This window comes from Monodelphis domestica, chromosome 3 (genome assembly GCF_027887165.1).
Source record: "Monodelphis domestica isolate mMonDom1 chromosome 3, mMonDom1.pri, whole genome shotgun sequence".
Taxonomy (NCBI): Eukaryota; Metazoa; Chordata; class Mammalia; order Didelphimorphia; family Didelphidae; genus Monodelphis; species Monodelphis domestica.
In genome coordinates this window covers 176,906,102-176,927,145 of record NC_077229.1, presented here as the reverse complement: position 1 = coordinate 176,927,145, position 21,044 = coordinate 176,906,102, and the positions used below count along the sequence as shown (strand labels likewise).

The window sequence follows — 21,044 nt, the reverse complement described above, 5'->3', positions numbered from 1 at the left end:
GTCAAAACAGTGCAAAGAATAATGAAATTAACATAATCAAGAATGTATGATAGAGGCTTGAAAAAAAAAGAGGCAAGAGAGAACCCCCAGAAATGTAGGTTGTGGTATTTTGGCTAACATTGGACTTCGAGACAAGAAGACGTGAGATTGAATCGTGTCCTAGATACTTATATAGTTGTGTGATATAGGATGAGTCACTTAATCTCTCTTTGCCTCAGTTTCTTTGACTATTAAATGGAGATGAGAATAGCATCCATTTCTCAGATGGTATTTTGAAGCTCAAATGAGGCAATGTATAAAGTGCTTCCCAGATCTTAAACCACTACTAGCTATTACATGGCAAAAAAAAATCTGGACTTCTATTTGGTCACCAGAAGTCCTAGCCAAAGAAAAATCAAGTTAGACTTAAATGAGAAATAAAAAGTTTGGACATTTTTAATATGTTATTTTCTCCAGAGCAGGAATGCAATGGGACTAGATAAGAACTTTATTGACCAGCTCAAACAATTTTTATTACTAATCTTGAATTCCTAAGACATTCTGTAAGAAATCCTTCAGGGTCCCTGCTATATCCTCTCCTTCCACCCCTACAGTGCTTTCTCTCTAATCTTCCTTTTACCTGATATATATATATATGTATATGTATGGATATATATATATACATATTATGTATGAACGTTTTTTTTTGTATGTTTGAATGTGAGCTCATTGAGGGGTTTTGCTTTTCTTTCTATTCTCAGTGCTTAATACAATGCCTCACACATAATGTGGATTTAATAAATGCTCATGGCTGAATGATTCCAATTTTCTTAATAGACAACATCATTGTAGCATTTATGTTTTCTTTATTGATGATTACAACATCACTGATGATAGTTCATTTTTCATTTAAATTAAAATTAACTTTAAATTAAAAAGTTTAATTTAAATGAACCTTCCATCTTAGAATCAATACAGTGTATTGGTTCCAAGGCAGAAGAGCAGTAAGGGCTAGGCAATGGGACTAAAGTGACTTGTCCTGGGTCACACAGCTAGGAAGTGTCTGAGGTCAAATTTGAACCTAGGACCTCCCATCTGTAGACTTAGCTCTCAATCCACTGAGCCACCTAGTGTGAATACTAGAGCATTTGACATCCAAATGTGAACTATTCTCTAAAACGAGTCATTAACTAAACATTATCAAGAACAATTGTTTGAAAATATTATGTTTTTTTCCTTCAGGAAGACAATTTTAATTCATTATGGTTCTTAGTTACTTGAAGTCCATTATCACATTTCCTATATATAACTAGCTAGGTTTTCCAAATTAAATAGAATTAAACCAAATTGTCTTATTAATAACTTGTTGTATATGGATAAATAGCTATATGACTCCACCAAAAACATGTCCAGCAACTATTTCATCTTATAGAATCTTTTACAAAAAGGAGTTTAAACTTGATAAAATTCTGAACTTATAACAAAGTGAGATAGAAACGAAAGGCTTAAAGATTGGATTTGGAGGCAACATTGAACCAATGGATAAAGGTTGTACCTAAAATTACCTTGGACTTCTCTAGATTGGACATTTTGAACATAAATATATCAAAGAAAAGTCCATGACAAAATCATATGAAGCTTATTTGTGGCCTGAAAAAAAAAGCCATTTGGGCAGAACACTCTTAAAGCAATTAATACAGATGCAATGCTAGTTTTCATATATAGAATTTGGAATTATATGGACTTTAAGACATTTAGATAGTATTCCAATGAAATTCCTTATAATATTAAAACCCAGGGCTTATGACCCTAGAAAGAAGCCATAGAAAAATTAACATATCCCAAGCATGAAGGGGGAAGGAGGAAGAAGATGGATGGATATCCTTAGAATGCATAGTAAATAGGTAAAAATAAACAACCAAAAATCTACAGAGATACTTTTGGTAAAAACAGATATCACTTCCCTGAGTAGTCAAGGCTAACATACTACTAGATTTGTTGAATGTAACTGAAAGTGATTTACTTCCAGATGCAGCCTACAAAATGGCTTAGATTAAAAAATGGAATCAAGGGGGCAGCTGGGTAGCTCAGTGGATTGAGAGCCAGGCCTAGAGATGGGAGGTCCTAGGTTCAAATCTGGCCTCAGACACTTCCCAGCTGTGTGACCCTGGGCAAGTCACTTGACCCCAATTGCCTAGCTCTTACCACTCTTCTACCTTAGAGCCAATACATAGTATTGACTCCAACACTGAAAGTAAGGGTTTAAAAAAATGGAATCAAAAGAAACTCCATAGGCAACATTTACATGAATTCAGCCAACTATATATTGACAAAGAAACATCAAACACATGTTTAAGTCATGTGGATTTGTTTATGGAAATGGAAGGGTTTGTTATGGCATTCAGGGCTAGGTCAATGGCACCAGAAATTACAGAAGTGTTATCCTTAAGGATTTGTGATCAATGTATCACCAGATCAAGGTAGATGGTGGTAGAAACTGTGCTATACATCATTATGGTTAGTAAAAATTTAGCACCTACTAAATTCCTAACAAGACATGACCTAGTGGCTATAATTATACTTCTGAAGCTTTTTATCTTTCATCGACTGACAGATTATGTAAAAATAATGGGCAAACTAAAAATAATGAGCAATGAATTGATTATGGATTATAAACTGATTTAGATACTCTGCTTGCTGTGCTTACAAAGTATCTTTAGTTTATATCAGTGAAGTGAAGATTACAAGTGAACTTCTCTTCAGGGCCAGGCACAAGGACACTAAAGAGACTCTTGTTGTAAAAAATAAAATATTTATTGAAAATATAAGAAGAAAAAAGGATTTCTAACTCTAAGAGATTCTATCGCCACCCAAATTGAAACTCCCTGGTTCTGCAAGGAACTGCTTCTCTTGTTTCCACAGGCTACACTATTTGACTAACCCAAATTTTTACTATTCTAAATAAACTAACACTATTATCCTTATAATTCTTAACTTAGTCTCCAAGTTATAAAAATAACAAAGGCTAGCAGGCTATCTCAGCAAGAACCAGGCTAGGACCCTGAGCCTTAGCAGACTCAGAGTCCAAACCAAAGACCAAGTTTTTCTATGGTCTTCTCAGAGTCAAACATTTTATAAAAGCAGCCATAGAGAGTCACTAGTGTTTCCCAAGTTGGAAAAGGAAAACACTTAGCTCCTTCAGGTCTCTCCCTCCTTTCCTTCTACCTCAGACAGGAGAGAGAGAGAAAAAAAATGTCACCTCATCCTAGCCCTCAGAGAGAGTGTGACTCTGCCAACTGCCAGAGACCAACTGCCACACTCAGAGAGAGTAACTGGCACAGAAAAACCATTAGACTTGAAATTGACACTCTCTCTCAGCTCTCCCATTCTTACAAAATTTTTTTACTTGATCCAACCCATGCCTTTCACTATCATTGTGTATCTTCCTTACTTTTTATGGCTAAACTCCTTGGGAAAGCAGCCTCCAATGCTGCTTCTACTTTCTCCCTATTCACTCTCCTACATCCTTTGCAATCTGGCTTCCAGTTTAATCATTCAACTGAAACTATTGTGAAAGCATACATTTTAACAGAGGAAACTGTGTGTAAGCAACTAGGTAAATACAAGAAATATACATAATAAAAGGAAATTAATTTAAGAAGGAAAAGGCACTAGCACCTAGGAGTAAGAGAAACTGGGGAAAAGCTTCCTGCATTATTGTTGTTCGGTCTGTCCAGCTCTTCATGACAGTATCTGAAGTTTTCTTGGCAAAGATACTGAAGTCATTTGCCAGTTCCTTCTCTATATTATTTTATAGATGAGAAAACTGGAGCCACCAGAGTTAAGTGACTTGCCCAAGGTCATATAGTTAGTGTCTGAGGCCAGATTTGAACTCAGGGAGATGACTGTTCTTGACTTAAGACCTGACTCTCTATCTACTGTTCCATCTAACTACCCCCCAAATTCCCTATAGAAATTAGGATTTGAGCTGAGTTAAAAATATATATATATATATATATATATATATATATATATTTATTCATTTAGGATATTTTTCCATGGTTACACAACTCATGTTCTTTCCCTCCTTCTCCCCCCTCCCCCCATATCCAATGAGCAGTTCCACTGGGTTTTACATGTATCATTGTTTAAAACCTATTTCCATGTTGTTTATATTTGCAATGGAGTGATCATTTACACCAAAGCCTCAATAACATCCCCACTGAACTACATGATCTCCTATGTTTTTCTTCTGTGTTTCTGCTCCCACGGTTCTTTCTCTGGATGTGGATAGTGTTCTTTCTTATAAGTCCCTCAGAATTGTCCTGGATCCTTGCATTGCTGCTAGTAGAGAAGTCCATTACATTCCATTGTACCACAGTGTATCAGACTTTGTGTATAATGTTCTCCTGGTTCAGCTTCAAGGAGCTCTTTTGTTCCCTTCTCTTTCTCTAATAATACTTCCTACACCCACCCACCCACCCACACCCACACACACACACACACACACACACAAAGACTTAATAGTTAATAAACATTTATTAAGTACATACTATATAGCAGATACCGTATGTAAGCACTAGGAATATAAAATAAGGCAAAAGATACTCCTTCCTCTCAAGAAGCTCACAATATAATAGGGGAAACAACAAGCAAAGAAATATATGTATCCATAAGATATTTATGGAGCAGCTAGGTGGCTACATAGAGAGAGTACCAGGCCTGGAACCAGGAAGACCTGAGTTCAAATATGACTTGAGACACTTACTAGTTGAATAACTCCAATCAAGACCCTTATCCCTGTTTGCCACAGTTTCTGATTTCTGAATGTTTAATAATCAATTTGTAATCAGTTATTAAATAATCAATTAATTAACTTGAATTTGCAAAGAAGTAAGTTGATTTGATAAAAGGGAAAAAAAAAACATGCTAAAAATATCATTATCCAAAAGCAGAATGGGTTATATAGGAGGCATGGAGTTTACCTTCACTACAGGTCTCTGAGGAGACTGAATAATAACTTTTTGAGAATGTTTTGGATGGAATATGTTTTCAAATAAAATAAGTAGAACTTGATAACCTCCAAATTCCTTTCTAAGTTCAAAATTATATGATTCTGGGATTTGGTAACTAATTTCATAAAACTCATCAGACTCACTTTTTCCTTAATATATGTTTCAATATTTTAGTGCCTTTATGGGTACTCATTTGAAATCAGAAAATCCAGGTCCAAATCCCAGTTTTTCCAAAACATAACTAGTATAACTTTAGATAACTAACATCTCATGGGCCTTTTATGAAATAAATCTGTGGGTCTGAGTTTCCTCATGTGTAAAATAAAGAGTAAGACAAGATCAACTTGTGTTCTTTCAGATTCATGTATATGATCTCTAGTTCATGCATCTCAACACACCCTGTGCAGTTCTATGTCCTCCTATACTTTCTTTTTTTATTAATAGAATTTATTACAAGTGTCACACTCTTCTCTCCTCTCCCTGCATCAAAAAGGCATCATATGAGAGACAGATATGTATATGTATATGTATATATATATATGTATATATATATAAATAATATATCTTTTATGGGGTGTATGGGGTGCTCAGGGAGGGGTAGTATCTCTGGTATGGAGGGCTTGTCATGCCCTCCTAGGGCAGTTCTCCAGCCTCTGACCCCCACCTGACACCCAGCTCTCACTTGTGGTTCCCAGTAGCTGCTAGCATGCGGCAGCGGCCACACCCCGGGCAACAGCTTTGACACCCGGCTAAACCTTGTGAGAGTAGCCAGTGGGTCGTAGACCCCTGGTGAACCAGGTCTTTGCTCACCCAGCATGTGAAGACTGCTTCGGCTGAACAGAAGGAAGAAACCAATAAGAAGTTCAATGGCTGAGATGGCGATGTAGCAAAGCACTGTGGAGTTCTTAGGGCGTGTTGGAGCACAAAAGACAACATGGCCATCCAATGCAGCTGAGGAAGTCTCCAGGTGTAACTTTTCGTGCCACTGGACCCAGGCTTCCAACACCGAGAGAGTGGGACTGTCTCTGTGCATCGACTTTTCCACTTAAATCTCCTTCACACACAAAGTGTTTTTGTGCACACTTATCTATCATAGATGAAAGCGCACAAAGACAATTGTCATCCTCAGTTACCGAGAGACTACTACTACTACTAAAAGGGAGAAGAAAATGGTTCTCTAGTGTCTTTGTCAAGAAAACCCTAAATGGAATCATAAAAAGTTGAACAAAATTGGAAAATGACTAAAAAAAAAACAACAAGCTATTTAGAGACAAATGGGAAATAATTAAAAGGGGAAAGGCACTAGAATTAAGACTATTAGAAAAGGCTTCTTGTAGAAGATGGGATTTTATTTGGTACTTAAAGGAATCCTAGGAAGGCAATAGGTGGAGATAAGGAAGGAGAGTCTTCCAGGACCTGGAAAGAGCCAGAACAAAAGCCTGAAGCCAAGAGATGGAGAGTCTTGTTTAAAGGAACAACATGGAAGTCAGTTTACTAAATCAAAGCATATGTGATGTGGAGTAAAGTGTAAAATGAAAAAGTTGAAGGGAGAAAGGTTATGGAGGATTTTAGGGGATTTTATATTTGATTCTGGAGTTTTTTGGAGTTTTTGAGTTGGTAGGGTGACATGGTGAGACCTATGCTTCCAGAAAATTGCTGTAGTGTCTAAATGGTGGATGGATTGGGGTAGAAATATAAGGAAGGTACATCTGCCAAGAAGCTATAACAATAGTCAGGTCATGAGATGATGAGAGACTGTAATCAGAGGAAAGAAGGGACTTTTTTGAGAGATGTTGCAAAGGTTAAATCGACAGGCTTAGGTAATAGATTGGGTGGGGATGAAGTGAGTGAAAGTGAGGAGTTCAGTATAATACCATGGTTGTGTATCCATAGTTTATAGAGTAGATAGGAAGGAGGAAAGATTTTGGGTAAAAGATATTGAGTTTAAAATGTCTACTGGACATTTAATCCACATTATCTGAAAGGCAGTTGGAGATACAAGATGAAAGTTCAGTAGCGAGGTTAGGGCAAGATTGGTGGATGCATGAATTGTTAGCATAGAAATGGTAATTAAATCCATGGGAGCTGATGAGATCACCAAGCAAGATAATTTAGAGGGAGAAACACAGAGGGCTCAGGACAGAATACTGGGAGACATCTATGTTTAGAGGGTACAATCTTGAAGAGGATCTAGCAAAGAAGACAGAGAAGGAATAGTCAGGTAGGTGGTAGGAGAACCAGGAGAGAGTAACATCCAGAAAACCTAGAGAGAAGAGAATATCAAGAAGGACAAAGTGATCAATAATAGTACTAAAGGCTGCATTAAAGTCAAGGAGAATGACGATTGAGAAAAAAAAAACCCATTGGATTTGACCATTAATATATTACTGGTAACACTGGAGAGAACAGTTTTAGTGGAATGATTAGGACAAGACCCAGATGGTAAGAGGTTAATGATAAACATTCAGTAGTTATTTCATTTCCTCTTTTATTCTGGGCATTTGGATGCACTGATGGATAAATGTATGAATGAATGAATAAATTTGAAAAATTCATTAAACACTCATTATGTGCAGAGCACTCTACTAAGTCCTGGAGACACAAATAGAAAAAGTAAGATAGTTTTTGCTGTAAAGGAACTTACATTCTAATGGGAGAGAAAACACACAGCAGGCTTCAGCTGAAAGATTCTGTGGTCCTTAGATTGCAGGGATCAAGACAATTAGAATACATCTTTTTTTTGCATATTTTAAAAAATGAAAACCATCTCCATTTCTAATTTGACAGCACCACAGGCACCATTGTCTTTCTAGAAAAAGGAATAAGTATTTATTAAATACCTACTTTGTAGCAGACCCTGTGCTAAGCACTTTACAAATATCTCATATGATCCTCAAAATAAGCCAAAGAGTTATTTGCTGTTATTCTCATTTTGCATTGAGGAAACTGAGTCAGACAGAGGTTAAATGCCTTACTGGGGGTCACATGGCTAGTCTGAGGCTGAATTTGAATTCATGTCTTTTTTACTTCAAGCTCCATGGTCGATCCCCTGCACTATCTTGTGCCTTTTATCTTCTGGATCAAATAGAAGAAAGGAAGGAAAAGAAATATCCATTGATTATACATTTATTATGTGCCAGAGATTATGCTAACTACTTTACAAATATTATTTCTTTTTATCTTCACAACAAAAATGGGAACTTTGCCATTTAAAGTCCTTCACAGCCTAGATCCTTCCAATTTTTCCAGTATTTTTACATCTTACTCCCCTCCATTTTCTCAACAATCCAGTAACACCAGCCCACTTGGAGTTCTTCAAACATGACATCCATCTCCATTATTTTTTTAAACACTTACCTTCCATCTTAGAGTCAATACTATGTATTGGTTGTAAGGCAAAAGAATGGTAAGAGCTAGGCAATGGGGGTTAAATAACTTTCTCAGGGTTACACAGCTAGGAAATGACTTAGATCAGATTTGAAACCAGGACCTCCCATTTCTAGGTCTGGCTTTCTAGACACTAATGCATCTAGCTGCCCCCACTCCATGACTTTTTGGTGTCTGCCTCTACTTGGGACATTCTCTCTCCTCTTCATCTCCTGGCTTCCTTCAAGATTCAGCTCTGATCTTGTTTTCTCACAGTCTTTCCTGTTTCTTCTCCCTCTCCCCACTGTGTTGTTTTCTCTCTTACTCTGTGCGATGTTCAGACAGGACTGGCACCTCTGGTGTGAGAGTTTGCTGACCCCTCTTCAGAGGTGCTCATCCTCCTTTGGTGTTCACATCACATAACTCTCACAACCCTCACCCCAAGAAACTGTAGCACCAGCCACCCTCTAGGCAGATGGGCTGACCCAGATTGAGGGTAACCAACAGTCCTCAAGCCAGCTGGTGGGTTAAGGGGATGCCTACCCCAAGCATGTGAAGACTTTCCTCAATGGAATGAGTAGATGAGAACAATTTATTCCAAAGGCCATGAAGGTGGTTGAAGCAGACACTGTGGAGTGGTCAGACATAGGCGATCCAAGATTATCCACTGTATCCTGGGATATCACCAGTTATCTTAACTGTTGTCTTGCCACTGGACTTGGATAACTCTGGGAGAGTGAAGCTGACATCTTTGTACAGCTCTGCCTTAGCAATTCACTCTCAAGTCAAGAAAGATATCAGGGGGCAGGTAAGTGACTCAATAGATTGAGAGCAAAACCTAGAGATGGAAGTCCAAGATTGAATCTGGCCTTGGATACTTCCTAGCTGTGTTACCCTGAGCAAGTCACTTTTCCTAGCCCTTACCACTCTTATACCTTGGAACCAATATATAATATTAATTCTAAGAGAAAAGGTAAGGGTTAAAAAAAGATATTACTGTGAAATCATTGATCCCCTTCAAAAATGAAGGATAAACAAGAGCAATTTTTACATTAAGTTGTCTTCTTATTGTCTCCCTATTTAGAATGTGAACATGTTAGAAAACAAGATCTGTGTTATTTTACCTTCCTTTGTTTTTCTAGAATATAACACAGTGCCTGCTATATGGGAAGCACTTAATGAATTCTTATTAACTCTCTTAATTTTGATGTATTTTATGATGCGAAGATAAAACTATGGCAAATGAAGAGGTAGGGCTTATAGAAGCAGTTCCCAGGCTTTGTTGTATCTATATGTATATATTATACATGCTTGTCAAGTTGTATAGAAATGCTCTTTTTTATTACAAAAGTCACACACAATTCTCTTTTTACAAAAGGCATTACTGGGTCTTTGCCCTCCATGCATTAAACACTTTGATAGATATTTTTCATGTTACTTCTTGAACCACACATAGACAATATATCTTTGGTTCATAGTATTTCAATTTTGATAAGACTGTATCTACCCAAGAGAAACCCTTGAAGTCATTTAGTCTGACTCCTTATTTTATAGATGGGAGGAGCAACTTGCTTAGTCAAAAAAAGAAATAGTAAAGGCCAAATCTGAACCTTGGTCCCTTGCCCTAACACTAATGTTTTTGTCCACATACCATGCTCTAGATGAGGAAACGAAGGCAAAAAGAAATAAGAAGACTTCTCTACCTGATTCCTGAAGAATAACTTTGCCCTGATCTCCATGTTGATCCCAAAGTTGCAATCAAACAAACAATGGCATCATAGCCTATTTCCTTGGGGAACATAAAATATAGACTAGTTCTCCTCTTGAACCCAATGGGTGCATCAAAGAAACCTTATACAGGCATAATTAATTTTAATGTGCTTCAGAGAGACTATGTTCCTTATGAAATGAAGATTTGTGGCAACTCTGCATGGCACAAGTCTATTTGTATCATTTTCCCAACAGCATATGCTCATGTCATGTTCTCTGTGCCACATTTTGGTAATTCTTGCAATAGTCCAGAGTTTTTCATTATTATTATATATTACAGTGATCTGTGGTCAGTTATCTTTGATGTTATTATTGTAACTATTTGGGGGTATCGTTTATGTAAGATATAAGATACTCTATGTAAGATGGCTAACTTAATAACTGTAATATGTGTTCTGATTATTCCACTAATGTCATTCCCTATCTCTCTTCCTCTCCCTCAGGCCTCCCTATTCCTTGAGACCCAGCAATATTGAAGTTAGGTCAATTAATAAGCCAACAGTGACCTTCAAGTATTCAAGCCAAAGGAAGAGTCTATCAATGGGGCAAACTTCATTGTTGTCTTATATTAAGAAATTGCTACAATCCATTGCAACCTTTACCAATCACCCAGCTGATTAGTCAGGAGCAAGACCCTGAATCAACAAAAAGATTCCTACTCCCTGAAGGCTCAAACGATGGTTAGCATTTTTAACAAAACTATTTTTTTTAAACTAAGGTAGGTATATTGTTTTTTTTAGACATAGTGTGGAAAGTGTAAACCTTAAAATTTCTTAGACTTATGAATGTTGGAAATTTCACCATTGGAAAATTTCATACTTGGAAAAAATTTCCTACTGATAGTAAGAACTCTATTGGAATGTGAACCCCCTTGGCATGGGAGGATCCTTCTCCTCCCTACTTAAGACTACTTTAGGACAGAAACCTTTTGCTAAACAATGGAAAGGGCTTTGACCTATGCTTAAGCATAGAACAGGAAGTTCTTTGAGTCATGATTGATTTTAGAATTGATACAATAGAGATACTTGGAATGACAGAACCAGGTCTTGGAAAATACAATCTTCACCCTACTTAGAGTAACAGGATTTAGGAAGGGCTGCAGCTAGATCAAGATTTAATTATTTGAGAATATGACCTTCAACAGACATGTGCAAAGCCACAGACCTCTGGGCGGTCCTGGGTTAAACTAGAGCCACCATTGGCACAGGGTAGACATTGACAGTGATTGGTAGATGTGAGAACTGAGGGGAGGGAACTTAGATAGTTTCCTTAAAGATAGCGGGGTCTGAGGACAGAAGGAGGAGAGTTTTTTTGCTCTGAGGAGGTTTTGCTCTGAGCGAGGTGGCTCTGAAGGAGGACTGAGGAGGTTGCTCTGTTGGAGGACCAGGAGATAAGGCTGGCTCTGGAGGTGGAGAATTCTCTGGAAACATTTCTTGAAAGGAGGCTCTCTTGAAGGTGGATCCTGAGGTTGGCATGAGAAGCCTTACCTAGAGAGATCTTGGGTGAGTGATAAAACCAACTGACTGATTTATTCATTCTTATTCCTTTCTTACTTTCTCTCTTTTTCTATTGATTAATCAGTGTATTATAAATTAAATTTCTCTATAAAACCCAGTTGGCTTGGGTATATTCATAAATTGGGAATATATTCCCTGGCGACCATCTTATATTTATATAAAACCAAGACACAGTAGAAAACATATTTCAGCGGTCATAATTGATATATATATATATATTTCCCTTGCTCCCAAACATTTTAATTATCACAGTTTATGGCTCCCACTCTCTTATCTACAACTATTTAACACTCAAAACTATTTTAAATCTAACAAAAGGAAAACTGAATCAAGCTCTAGATTATGTACAAATAATGGGGGCTACAGGGAAAAACAGAGTACCAAAATTAAAATCAAAGATGGTAAATTTAGGATCCCTAAAAACAGAACACATATTCTTGTTAATTCCAGAATGCCCAATGAACCTTAAATCCTTATGTAAAATAATTCCAACCAATAGCAACTGCACAAGGAAAAGCAAATACAAACATCACAACATCCTTAAGTCTCCTTGCTAATGCAATTCTATTGCAACCTGATGATGGATTGCAAAATAAATGTTCAAAGCAACAAGAGTAGTTGGTAGCTGAAGAACAAAATGGGGATATGAACAAAATAGAAATCCAAGCACCTATGGTCCAAGTAGGCCAACAAAATGAGAACACAGAACCAAGGGCCATGATAAAAGTGGGTAATGAAATCTACCCAGCCCTTAATGATGCAAGGGCAACTAAATCCGTTTTAAAAACATCTCCTGAAGACAGTCAAATCACAACATAAAAAGTAGATTGTCAATTAACAAAATATACACAAGCTTTACAAACAAGAATAACAGAGTTGCATAAAATGGGCTTGATACAACAAACAGTACCCCTGGATTACAATATGCACAACATCAAGCCAGGAGACAAAGTATATATAAAAAATTTCAATAGAAAATTGGCTACTGACATAAAATGGACTGGACCACATGAAGTATTGTTTACTACCCTGACAGCTATAAAAATTGCAGCAAAAGACTCATGGTTCCAACTGTTCCCACATAAAACCAGAAAAAATCCAACATCACTGTAATAGACATAGAATAAGAAGATAATTAGACAAAAAATAGTGTTGGGAAATGAAAACAAAAACTGAAATAAAAAATGATTAACATCAAAGTACACCACAAAGAAAGAATAGTGCCATCTAATGTTTGAGACAACAGGATCCCAGCAATCAAGCATGCCACAACAATGAGAAGAAGACAACTTTCCAGCCTGGAGGAAAAGATTTTAAAGCATCCCAAAGGAAAAGCATCAAGAAAAGCTACCAGAAAGAAGAAACAAAGAGAAAAAGCTGAAATGGATAGCTAAGAGTTTGAACTTTGTAAATTTGTTTATACAAGAAGAGGACAGATAGAAAATGGGAATTATATTTAAGATTGAATATGGTGAAAGCATGAAAACAAAATTAATTTCACATATTAGAAAAATAGCATGCAACACTACATAACTTGGAAGAAAGAAGAAAGACATCAGTCAACACGAGAAGTGGAAATCTGAAGAAACGATAAGTATTCATTAAACACAACACTATTAGACACAAAACACAAAATCATAAACTGACATTTATTAGGAGAACTCTTATAAATAAATGAGTGTCTGAAACTGCATTTATTTAAAATTGTAAATATATATATGTATATATAGTTAGTTAGTTAGTTAGTTCCATAAGGTCTTAGGCAAAAAAAAGGTCAATAGATGTTTTTATTTGACCAACATCAGGATGCGGGAACACTGTATATGATTGTATTATATATAAATAATCTCTGTAAATAATGTATATACTATAATTAGACTAGTAACAGTGATAGGGTCTGTAAATATGTAACATAGCATATATATATGTTATACATAAGATTAGGTTATAGATTAGACTAGAGACTTAGAGGATAGTTATAAGTAGGGAATAGATTAGGAGTAAGTTAAGTTAAGCATAGCATATGTTGCAATTAATTATTGTTGGACTCAAATATATATTAATTAGGTGGTCGCCAGGGATTTAATTTCTAAATCCCAAAATGAATTACTAAAGTAAATCAAATTTATGGTAGTTTATTTACAATATTTACAATAGAAGTAAGATATTAAGGAATGAGAGAGAGAGAAAACTCTGGCTTCTTCTGATATGAGTTAGAATCTTTAAGCCCCAGACAGGGGAAGAAAGTCTCAAGAAGATGGGCCTTACCTGGAGGCTTCACCCCTCCAGAAAGACAGGGTCACTAAGCCCACTTTTCACTCACCAATGGTGACAGTCTAAAAGAAGTTTTGGTGTCTGCCTTCTGGTCGCTCCTCAAGGGTCTGTCTTCCAGTTGCTCCTCTGAGTCAGTGCCCAAATGAATGAATTCCCTTCTGCCTTTTGGTCCTCTTTTTAAAGATCTTTTTCTCTTGTGTCACCTTCCCTAAATTTTCACGTCTCCCAATCACAGCAGATGCTTTTCTCCAGGACTGCCCATTCTTTATTTCTCACCTTCTTTGGTTAGATTTTTCTCTTTTGGGGTTACTTAACATCTCTTTGGGTAAGTTCACCTTTTGTAGTTACTTAACACCTTTTTGTAGTTAAAATCTAAAAATAGATTGTAGCTTACAATTCTAGCTTCACTATAAAGGAAGAGCTAAGTACCTTCATTGTTACAATCAAGAGATTACACTTTTATCTTCACAATAAAGAAAGAGCTAAGTATCTTCATTGTTATAATTAGGAGATAGCTGAATCCAATCTTCACACATAGACAGTTAATTATACTTAGGAATAGATTTAAGCTGTATTTGTAGTTAGTAAACTTTTTTTTTTTTAACCCCTTACCTTCTGTCTTGGAGTCAATACTGTGTATTGGCTCCAAGGCAGAAGAGTGGTAAGGGCTAGGCAATGGGGGTCAAGTGACTTGCCCAGGGTCACACAACTGGGAAGTGTCTGAGGTCACATTTGAACTCAGGACCTCCCATCTCTGGGCCTGGCTCCCAATCCACTGAGCTACCCAGCTGCCCCCAGTTAGTAAACTTTTAATTGTTTATTGCAAAGCTGATTCTGAAATTGTGTTTAATGGAAACATATGTATAGATAAAATAGTTTGCAAATAATTATAGATAAATAGGAAGACTTTATATTAGTTTAACTTAGCAAGAGTAAGTAGTATTAGTATTAAAATTGAAATATCTTTGTAATGGTTTTGTTCAAACATTTATTGTACTGAATTTATTGTAAAAACCCTAAAACTACCCTTACCCAAAACTTTCCTGCAAAGAATTCCTTAGATTAGATAAGATTAGTGTAGAATAAACATAGAGTAATTGAAGGAAGTTTATTATTTTGGTGGCAGTAGTTAGAAAATAGATTTAGCAGGTTGGGAAGGTCACAGCAACAAAAAAAGGGGACAGTTGTGGAAAGGAAAACTGAACCAAGCTCTGGATTTTCTGCCACTGAGGTGGAGCAGACAGCAGTTGGAATGTTAGAGTGAAGATTGATGGACAGCAATGATAGTTAGTGGGGGGGGGGGTGTCTTGGAGAGTGACAGTTGCTCTTGAGGGTGAGACTCTTTCCTGGCCCTCAGACTGGAAGGAGCCCTGTCTCCCTGTCTCTGGATAGAAGTACCTTTATTCCTGGATTTTTCCCAACTGTGTACTCTACCTGGATACCTGTGATCATGTTATTGGATAAAAGGATTTAAGGGCACCAGCTTGAACTTAAGGCCAGTCTTTAGCCTGAAGAGACAGGCCTAACCAGCTCTAAAGATCAGAATCTTTTCTTCCTCTTGCTGTCTACTGGTAAAGAGTTTGAATTTAAAAAGCTAGCGTAGATTAGGATAGACAAGAATAAAAGAAATCCTCCATGAGCCTGTGAGGCCTGGCCTCAGCTCTAAAACAAACAGAGACTCAAACTCAATCTGTGGCAAAGTATAGGAAAACCCCTATTCCCTCTACTCTGATACCTTCCCAATCCAAACTTGTTATCTTTAGTAAATAAATGCAGTAAGATTATCTTTGTAAGGGTGAGGGGACCCTTAAGGGAGTAAGGGATTTTTAGGGGAGAAGGTTCTCTGTAACCTCAAGTACCCAGATTTTGAGGTACCTATCTGTGCCTCTTCCCCCTTTCACCCATGGTATATTTGTTCTCAGCGTATTTTTATACAATAGTACTATTGCACACTTATTTGTCTATAGTTTAGTGTAAACATAACTTTTACATGTACTGGGAAACAAAAAAATTCATGTGACTCACTTCATCACAATATGTTTTTCATTGTGGTGGTCTGGAATTGATCCCATGATATCTCTGAGGAATCCCGTACACAGACATGAGACCATTGTGGGCTCATGGGCTTATTGAGAAGGATACCTCTTGAACTCCATCTTGTTCTGATGCTACAGAATAATATTAGTCAATTTGGATCATCGGTGACTTTCTGCAATTTAATATTGGCTTTAAATATTTCAGGATTAGTTATTGCCTCTGCTTGAATAGTTCTCTAGTGGTATTTTTCAGATCGGTACTTGCCCATTGCTTCTTCTTTTTGCCTATCCTGAAATAGACCTGCCATTTCCATGTGCCTGTCTACTGCTGATAAAGTATGTTCAATCTGGCGAGAGACATTTTAGGAAGTTCATTGATTAATTGGAATTACTTCTAAAGAAAGACCATCAAAATGGTGAAAGCAATGAAATCTTTCACATAGAAGAATACTTTTAAGGAAATGGAGATGTTTACCTTGAAGAGTTGAAGTCTTGAGAGTGGGTGGGATTTTTTCCTTATGTGCTTGAAGGTTTTAGGGGTAATAAGAATTAGATTTATTCTGTTATTCCCTTAGGGACAGAACTAGCACCCTAGGGATGAAAGAAGTGATATTCTGATTAAAGTTTAATGGTTGACTTGCAAAAACAATATGTGATATCTTTATAAGCTTTATATTCTTTATTAATGTTTTCTCTAACACTTGTTTAAATCTAGAGCAGACAATCAACAAAATAACAAATCAAACCTTAATTTGTAGCTTTTGCTGAGTTCTGAGATATGCATGTTAATTTGGGTGCCTGTAGAAGCTGGTTCTAGTATAGCCATGGGTAAATATCACAGGAGGACAGATTTCATCTCAACTGAAGGAAGAATGGATATAAAAGCAATTTGCTCATTATATGACAATTAGTTAATTAGTTCATAAACATCTATTAAGCACTTATCAGACCAGGTGTTAAGTGCTGGTACCAATATGATAGAAAATTTGGGAATGAAGATAATATTTCTCTATGTGGAATACCAATACTATAATATATATACACACATATATATAGTAAATGGCACATATATACATATGTAGTAAATGGCATACGCACACAGATCAACTGGAAAGCCTTCTCAGAGGAAAGGGAGTAGAAGTGAAAAGATCCAGAAAAAAAACCTACAGAATTATAGAATGTTGGATTTGAAGGAAGTCTTGAATGGACTATTCACATGGCCATATTGAGGTTGATAGGTACTCCACTAGTCCCTTCATGATGTACAGAGAAAGTAAGAAAGGTGCCAAAATGTAATTGTAGGTGTCCTATGACAAACTTTTGGTAGGACACAGACAAAAATAGCACAGTTTGGCAGGAATTAGTGAAGTATTGCTTCGGCATTGCTAGAGGAAGCTTCAATTAGATCACATGATCCATTTGTGTCTTTGAGTACTTCTATTTTCCCCCACTTCAAAAAGATCTCATTTTGGAGGACCACTATGGTAACTATATGTCCTGTCTGGTCAAACTGAGCTGTAGGAGACAGAGTGATTCTAAGTTAGAAATAGAAATCAGAGTGGTGACTTTTGCTCTCCCACTCTATGGGAAATTCTGGTACCAATATGACAGAAAATTTGAGAAGGAAGATAGTATTTCTCTATATGGAATACCAAGAAATGTGAGCAGGTCACTGCCTCCTTGTTCAGAAATATCTAAATGAAAGACCTTCCATTAAAATTGAAGGGAGAAAGAAATTACAAAGAAACAAGGAGGTGGTAGAATTTGATGGTATCCAGTCACCATTTCAGAAATGGACCCTTAATGAGGAAAGAGTAATTTTTGGTCCAAAGTTTCATTAATTTCAAACCCTAGGACTTTCCCCCATAGTCCATTGTAACTGCCTGCCCCTTGCAAGTCCACCATCACACCCACATTAAATTTGTAACCAACCTGCTTTTATTATGTGCCACATATGTATGTAGCTTAAGATCTTAATGAGAGGGCAAAGGGACTTAGATCTATGACACCTGAGTCCTACAGCTGTGTGGGAATGACCTGCAAAGTGAAAAACGATCCTCCTTGTCCAAGTAACACAGACATGGCTGTGCTGTGTCCCGTAGGCACCCAATGTGGAATTGGCAGCAAGACTGAGCCAGAAAGGCCCACCACACCCACATGTCAAAACAAACATGATATCCAGGAGAGGAAAATCAATGTTTCAGTTGTTTCTTTTCTTTTCCCTCCAAATCCCAAGCATTCAGCTAGTTTTAATAATGCTTTAAAACTATAGGAGAAGAAAAATAAAAGTTTTTAAAGGGGCAGAAAAGCTGTGGAGAGGTTTTCACAAGTTCTTGTCTTCTTCCATTCAGGGTTTTAAAGGACTATGTGTTCCCCATTTTAAGAAAACCAAAAGTACTGTCTCACCCCATCACACAACCTTTCCCCCCAACTCATGCTTAAAAACAAGAAGTTATGGAGTGAATATTCATAACAAAAGAGGTCAGGCTTATTTTCCCCCACTTTGTAAAAAAAGTACTGAAGATTTTCTTTGAATTAACAGCATCTGCATGGCAACAGAGACAAAAGATACTGAGGAAAGATGAGCCAAGAAAGTCCATAAGATACCAGAAGGCTGACCTGCTGGAATAGAAGAAAAAGAAGAAGATATGGATACAAAGTTAGATTTTTGCCTTAAAATCTTCTCATAGATGTAATGGAAGGACTGGATAATGAAGTCCCAAGCTTTACGTAATGTTCAATAGCCACATAAAGCCTTGGTGAGACAGCTTCTGAAAAGGAGTGGGGATATTCCTTTCTTTCTCACTGCAGAGCAGATTTAGATATTCTTTGTCAGCTTATTGAGAGATAATGAAGTGTTCTGACTGATTGCTGAGCTAAACTTGAGTGTGCATACAAAAATTTTGAAAGGATGACTCCTCTCCTCTCCCCAATTTCTCTCCTCTCCCCTCCCCAATTTCTCTCCTCCCCTCCCCAATTTCTCTCCTCTCCTCTCCTCCCCTCCCCTCCCCTCCCCTCTCCTCTCCTCCCCTCCCCTCCCCTCCCTTCCCCTCCCCTCCCCTCCCCTCCCCTCCCCTCCCCTCCCCTCCCCTCCCCTCCCCTCCCCTCCCCTCCCCTCCCCTCTCCTCCCCTCCCCTCCCCTCCCCTCCCCTCCCCTCCCCTCCCCTCCCCTCCCCTCCCCTCCCCTCCCCTCCCTTCTCCTCTCCTCCCCTCCCCTCCCCTCCCCTCTCCTCTCCTCTCCTCTCCTCTCCTCTCCTCTCCTCTCCTCTCCTCTCCTCTCCTCTCCTCTCCTCTCCTCTCCTCTCCTCTCCTCTCCTCTCCTCTCCTCTCCTCTCCTCTCCTCTCCTCTCCTCCCCTCCCCTCCCCTCTCCTCTCCTCCCCTCCCCTCCCCTCCCGTCCCCTCCCCTCCCCTCCCCTCCCCTCCCCTCCCCTCCCCGCCCCGCCTACCCTCGCCTCTCCTCTCCTCTCCTCTCCTCTCCTCTCCTCTCCTCTCCTCTCCTCTCCTCTCCTCTCCTCTCCTCTCCTCTCCTCTCCTCTCCTCTCCTCTCCTCCCCTCTCTCCCTCACACTTCTGTTTCTTTTATTTCTTTTTATATTTATTCTTTCCTGATCTTAGATGAATAAATATCAGAGACAGAACAGAATAGTTATGGCCTTGTGAGTTTTGAAAGGTCAGATGAGCCATCAAAGGTCATCTCTAGTAATTAGAACCAGTAGCAGTAGTTACTGAGTCTGGTGAGGAGTCAGCCCTAAACCCACTTTACACAGGCCAGCCATGAATCAATCTGGCAGCCAAGGCAACATGTCCTGTAAGCTAGGTACTGACTTGTCCATCAACTCTGCTATACCCAGAAGTGGGGTTGATTGGGAGGATGGGTGGGAAGTTTTTATCAACTCTTTTAAGTCTGAGCCTTTTCTCACTAGGAATTAAGGTATGTAGAAGGGAGAATGTGTTCTTGATTTAGGATATTATTGAACTTTGATCTTTGCTATACTTTCTCAGTTAATATCATTTTGCAAAATTTACTGATGTTAATTAGATGATATTGGGGTAATGCTATCTGATCAAATTATATTGGGCAGAATATAATGAATAGGATTTGTGAACGACCGTAACTAGGGAAAAAATAAAAATAACCAAGCCCCCTCAGGGTTATTTCTAGAAACCCAGTTGTAGAGAAGGAGAAAGTATCCATCTGCTCTTTGGGACCCAACTTGTCATTAATCCTTTAAAGAGGGCCAGTGACATCACAGGATGATTGCTTAGAAGTGAATTGGATTTAAGTGAGGTAGAGTTGGACGAAGCTCACTCTCTCTTATAGAGTCATTGAAGTCTAGTGGCAAGACAAAAGTCGGGATGACTGGCAATGACCACAGTGGATGACCACAACATCTTCAATGTCTGGCCAAGCTCTAAGTATCTCACAGCCACAGCTTTAGTTGCTTTCACGTCATTGGAATAAATTGTTTTTATTGTTCATTATGCCAGGGGAAGTCTTCACATGCTTGGGGGTAAGCATCCTCCTAGTTCACTGATGGGTTTGAGACCTATCAATTACTCTTAACCTGATTTAGCCCATCTGCCAAGATGGTTTTACAATGATGTGACTGCTTCACAAGCTACAGCTTCTTGGGGACAAAGATGAAAATTGGGTGAAAGATGACCCCAAAGGGGGATGAGAATAACTAAACAAAGATTGGCAAACTCTCACAGCATCGATACCTAATTACTAGTCCATCTGTAAGTTGGGAGAGTGAACCCAGAACTTGTGCTACACATATTAAAAATTAATTTAATTTAGGATGATCAACACAGCCCCAGAGCTTCATAAAGATTACTCACAGCAGCACAGTAGGATTCTCTTGGTGCTATGGATATAATTCTGAACTTGTAGTTAGGAAGCCTTGGGTTGGAAACATTCCTTTGACCACAGACACCTCAATTAACCTTTTGGAACCTCAATTCCTTTACTTAAGTGGAGATAATTTTACCTGTAAAATTATTTTAAGGGTCTACTTTATATATGACTCAGATGATATGACATATCTCCAAAGTGTTTCGGAGATCTTATTAATTCTGGGATCAAA

General features: G+C 38.0%; 1 long non-coding RNA gene across 2 annotated transcripts in view; it reads left to right on the top strand.

Moving 5' to 3' along the window:
* LOC130458351 (uncharacterized) overlaps positions 1 to 21,044 on the top strand; it is an 86,751-nt gene that overhangs the window by 49,587 nt on the left and 16,120 nt on the right. Inside the window, exons 3-4 of one of the 2 annotated variants that reach the window (XR_008917559.1) lie at positions 10,574 to 10,848; positions 18,500 to 18,739. This is a non-coding gene — a long non-coding RNA (uncharacterized LOC130458351). Of the gene's footprint in view, positions 1 to 10,573; positions 10,849 to 18,499; positions 18,740 to 21,044 lie in introns of those variants that run through there. The other variant, XR_008917560.1, reaches the window with a different exon arrangement.